This window comes from Somniosus microcephalus, chromosome 29 (genome assembly GCF_052327205.1).
Source record: "Somniosus microcephalus isolate GS21.2 chromosome 29, FLI_Smic_1.0, whole genome shotgun sequence".
Taxonomy (NCBI): domain Eukaryota; kingdom Metazoa; phylum Chordata; class Chondrichthyes; order Squaliformes; family Somniosidae; genus Somniosus; species Somniosus microcephalus.
Genome location: NC_141015.1, coordinates 6,658,887 through 6,664,134, shown reverse-complemented (window position 1 = coordinate 6,664,134; position 5,248 = coordinate 6,658,887). Strand labels below are relative to the sequence as shown.

Sequence of the window (5,248 nt, the reverse complement as noted above, 5' to 3'; positions counted from 1 at the left end):
ATATTGTATCTGTGTTCTGCTGTGGGTCAGTGTGAGGTGGTTATTGTATCTGTGTTCTGCTGTGGGTCAGTGTGAGCTGGATATTGTATCTGTGTTCTGTTGTGGGTCAGTGTGAGGTGGATATTGTATCTGTGTTTTGCTGTGGGTCAGTGTGAGGTGGATATTGTATCTGTGCTCTGTTGTGGGTCAGTGTGAGGTGGATATTGTATCTGTGTTCTGCTGTGGGTCAGTGTGAGGTGGATATTGTATCTGTGCTCTGTTGTGGGTCAGTGTGAGCTGGATATTGTATCTGTGTTCTGCTGTGGGTCAGTGTGAGGTGGTTATTGTATCTGTGTTCTGCTGTGGGTCAGTGTGAGCTGGATATTGTATCTGTGTTCTGTTGTGGGTCAGTGTGAGGTGGATATTGTATCTGTGTTCTGCTGTGGGTCAGTGTGAGGTGGATATTGTATCTGTGCTCTGTTGTGGGTCAGTGTGAGGTGGATATTGTGTTTGTGTTCTGCTGTGGGTCAGTGTGAGGTGGATATTGTATCTGTGCTCTGTTGTGGGTCAGTGTGAGGTGGATATTGTGTTTGTGTTCTGCTGTGGGTCAGTGTGAGGTGGATATTGTATCTGTGTACTGCTGTTGGTCAGTGTGAGGTGGATATTGGCCCAGTAATTCCTGTCACAACGCGTGAGTAAGGACGGGGTACTCACGCGTGTGCCAGGAGGAATTGTCGGTTTTCAGCATGCACAGCGCATGCGCTGAAAACCGGCATTTCCTGTCCTCTGACCCAAGGGGTTAAGAGGCTGACGCATGCGCGGTGTCGGGCAGCATGTGCGACTTGGATTTCCTGTATTTTTACAGATTTCCGCATGTGTAAAGGCCTCCGGTTTTTACGCATTGAAAAACCACACGTAAGTACTTAGTTTTACAGGTAAGTGGTCTTTTAGTACAATTTAGAATTTTTTTTTCCACAGGTTTATTATTTTTAAAGAATCTACAGTAAGGTAAGTTTCGTTTTAGACCCTATTTTTTAAAAATTTATTTTTTTCAAAAATTTGATTAATTGTTTAAAATAGTTTTTTAAAGTTATTCATAGTTAATTTAATTATTGGGATGCTTTGTGTATCTGTGTTCTGCTGTGGGTCAGTGTGAGCTGGATGTTGTATGTGTGCTCTGCTGTGGGTCAGTGTGAGGTGGATATTGTATCTGTGTACTGCTGTGTGTCAGTGTGAGCTGGATATTGTATCTGTGTTCTGCTGTGTGTCAGTTTGAGGTGGTTATTGTATCTGTATTCTGCTGTGGGTCAGTGTGAGCTGGATATTGTATCTGTGTTCTGCTGTGGGTCAGTGTGAGCTGGATATTGTATGTGTGCTCTGCTGTGGGTCAGTGTGAGGTGGTTATTGTATCTGTGTTCTGCTGTGGGTCAGTGTGAGATGGATATTGTATCTCTGCTCTATGATCGAACATTGAGACTGGGCTTTTATGCTATCTCTACTGTTGTTTGTGAATTTGTAATTTTTCTAACACTGTGGTGCCTGTCTTCTGTAATTGATAATATACATACTTTGTGATGTGAGCCGTCTCCACTTGTAATTGATGTGCCTTGTAGACCAATCTTCCACATGAATCTGTTTATTCTGGGAACAGAAAAGTTGCGATAGCTTAGGAACAGGTCGAGTATCCTGGAATCAGAGAATGATACAACACAGATAGAGGCCATTCAGGTCATGGAGCCTGTGCCGGCTTTTTGAAAGAACTATCTAATTAGTCCCAGTCCCCTGCCATTTCCCCATAGACGTGTATTTTTTTCCCCTTCAAGTATTTATCCATTTTCCTTTTGAAAGTTATTATTTATTCTTCTTCCAACCACCCTTTTACGCTGTGCATTTCAGGTCATAACAACTGGCTATGTAAAAGTGTTTTCCTCATGTATCTACAGTTCTTTTGCCAATCACCTTAAATCTGTGTCCTCAGATTAGCAACCCTTCTGCCACTGAAAAAACTTTCTCTTTATTTAATAACTCAAATTCACCACCAGACCGTTCTTCATTTTGAACACCTCGATCAAATCTCCCCTTAACCTTCTCTGCTCTAAGGCGAACAATGCCAGCTTCTTCTATGTCTCCACATAACTGAAGCCCTCATCACTGGTACCATTCTGGTAAAAGTCTACTGTCCTTCCTGCTGTGCTGTGCCCAGAATAAAACACAATATTCCAGCTGAGGCCTAACATAGAAACATAGAAGATATGGCTGATCATCCAAATTCAGTACCCTGTCCCTGCTTTCTCCCCATATCCCTTGATCCCTTTAGCCTTAAGAAATATATATAAATAAATATAAATGTATTTAACTCCTTCAGAAATAATCAGGTTTTTTTTATCAAGTAGGAGTTAGATGATCTAAAACCATAAAACTATATTAATATCTTGAAGGGTTGCAAACAAATGGAATGTCCGATTATACTGCAATGTTCATCTTGGCCTGCCTGATATATTGGCTGATTATACAGACATTTGGTGCTATTCAGTCATGGCTGTATCGAATGGGTAACACAATTAATAATTGCGTTTGGAGTTGGAGTTGGAATTAAGTGCAAACTAATATTACCGTATAAGATTATACATTTCACTATTTTAAGCAAGCATCTAACCAGATGATACAGTTAGATCCCTGCAGTGTGTACCATCTACAAGATGCACTGCAGCAACTCGCCAAGGCTTCTTCGGCAGCAACTTCCAAAACCGCAACCTCTACCGCCTAGAAGGACAACAGCAGCAGGCACATGGGAATACCCACCTCCAAGTTCCCCTCCAAGTCACACACCGCCCTGACTTGGAAGTATATTACCATTCCTTCATGGTCATTGAGTCAAAATCCTGGCACTACCTCTCTAAATGCATTGCGGGAGTTCCTTCACCACACGGACTGCAGCGGTTCAAGAAGGCAGCTCACCATCACCTTCTGAAGGGCAACTAGGAATGGGCAAGAAATGCTGGCCTTACTAACGATGCCCACATCCCATAAGCAAATTTTAAAAAATGAAAAATTTGGCATTGAAGGATTATTCTCATTCCTTATTACCGTACACTGTCCACACACAGCTCGAGAATTGCCTCTCCTTCGAAATAGTAAAATTGTTCACATCGACTTGAGAGGGCTTGTCTCATCCGATAGTGAAACGCTGTCCTGCGGCAACGTGGCCCGCGACAACAAGAAGACCCGCATCATCCCCAGACACCTGCAGCTGGCCATCCGCAACGATGAGGAGCTCAACAAGCTGCTGGTAAAGGTGACCATCGCTCAGGGCGGGGTGCTGCCTAATATCCAGGCGGTGATGCTGCCCAAGAAAACCAGCACTGCCAGCTCCAAGAGCAAGATTCAATCTAATAACCCAAAGGCTCTTTTCAGAGCCACCCACATTATCTGAAAGGGTTGGTTACTGTCGATCAATTGATCGCAATTGTTCTAGAGTTAGTCTTATATTAAAACACTTAAAGTAGTTCCCTTGGAAATGTCCTGATCTGAGATGACTCGTTCATATCCCGGTCACTGTCTGTCGAACGCTTAGAAATCTAGATCAACAAACACTGCAGCACGTTGGCTGTTAAGATTCTTTACATATACAAATATATATGCAGAGAAAATACCCAGACTGCTACCTGGGATGGCAGAAATGATGTATAAGGAGAGATTGGGTCGATTGGGCTTGTACTCGCTGGAGTTTAGAAGAATGAGAGGGGATCTCATTGAAACTTATAACATTCTAACACAACCAGACAGACTAGATGCAGGAAGGATGTTCCCGATGGTCGGGGAGTCCAGAACCAGGGGTCACAGCCTAAAGATAAGGGGTAAGCCATTTAGGACTGAGATGAGGAGGAATTTCTTCACCCAGAGAGTGGTGAACCTGTGGAATTCTCTACCACAGAAGGCAGTTGAGGCCAATTCATTAAATATATTCAAGAAGGGGTTGGATATATTTCTAAGGGGATCAAGGGGTCAAGGGATATGGGGAGAAGGCAGGGACAGGGTACTGAAATTGGATGATCAGCCATGATCTCATTGAATGGCGGAGCAGGCTCGAGGGGCTGAATGGCCTACTCCTGCTCCTATCTTCTATGTTTCTATAACACAAATTACCTTCAACGTAACACCGGCTGTCATTGAACATGTTGAAGGGAGCAGAATAGAAACGTGATTTGAGGACAGTATAAATATGGAAGGGGTTTTAATTCGAGACAGCATTGCAGTATTTGAGATTGTGGTGAACGCTGAATCTGATTGGTTTCTTTACGCATCCAGTCAGAGAGATAGAGAACAAAGGAAATTAACAACGCTGCTAATAAACCAATCGCAATCCTTGCCTTCACCCATCCCTCATTAGCATAGCTCTGTGGGACGGACTGTGGGGCTGCCTATGTAATACGAGCTCGGAGCACCGTTTGCTTAAGTTGTTTCCTGATACTGATGAGATGATGGTTGATGAGAAGAAATCCGCTGCCAAGAAGGGCACCAAGAAAATCGTGAAGAAAGCAGCAAGAAGCGCAGAAATTCGAGGAAGGAGAGTTACTCCATCTACATCTACAAAGTGATGAAGCAGGTTCACCCCGACACCGGCATCTCCTCCAAGGCCATGAGCATCATGAACTTGTTTGTGAACAATATTTTCGAGCGCATCGCGGGTGAGGCTTCCCGCCTGGCCCATTACAACAAGCGGCACACCATCAGCTCCCAGGAAATCCAGACCGCCGTGCGCCTGCTGCTGCCCGGGGAGCTGGCCAAGCAGGCCGTGTCAGAAGGGACAAAGGCGGTGACCAAATACACCAGCTCCAAGTAAAACTCCACGCTGTCCTGAAAGAACAAACCCAAAACACAACGGCTCTTTTAAGAGCCACCCACAATCTCTCTGAAAGAGCTACACAATCGCATCTCCCTTTAGAATCAATTTAATGTAATTATTTCCTTAACAAGTTTGAGAACCTTAAGTTCTTAGCTGTAGATTTAGATTTGAATTTTCAAATAAGCAGTTTTAAATTCTTGTTTGACATTAGTATCGCTGTTGAATTTCTCGCCCAAGTAAACTGCAAACACGATCCCTGGTTGTTCTTTCCCTTTGTTCTCAGGCCCGTTCATTTACAGCGCCTGCCGATGAATTAAGAGCTTGTTCTACGGGTAAAACTCAGATTCCAGTCACATCGTGTTCTCTCAAGGCGTTTTCAAGTTTTAAAAATAAATGTTGGGGCTTTATTAACCCGAGACTTCT

The 5,248-nt window shown here is 43.7% G+C and overlaps 1 pseudogene; it reads left to right on the top strand.

The window, feature by feature from the left end:
• The first annotated feature begins 4,460 nt into the window (after positions 1–4,460).
• LOC147098444 (histone H2B 5-like) lies at positions 4,461–4,984 on the top strand (annotated as a pseudogene).
• Positions 4,985–5,248: the final 264 nt, after the last annotated feature.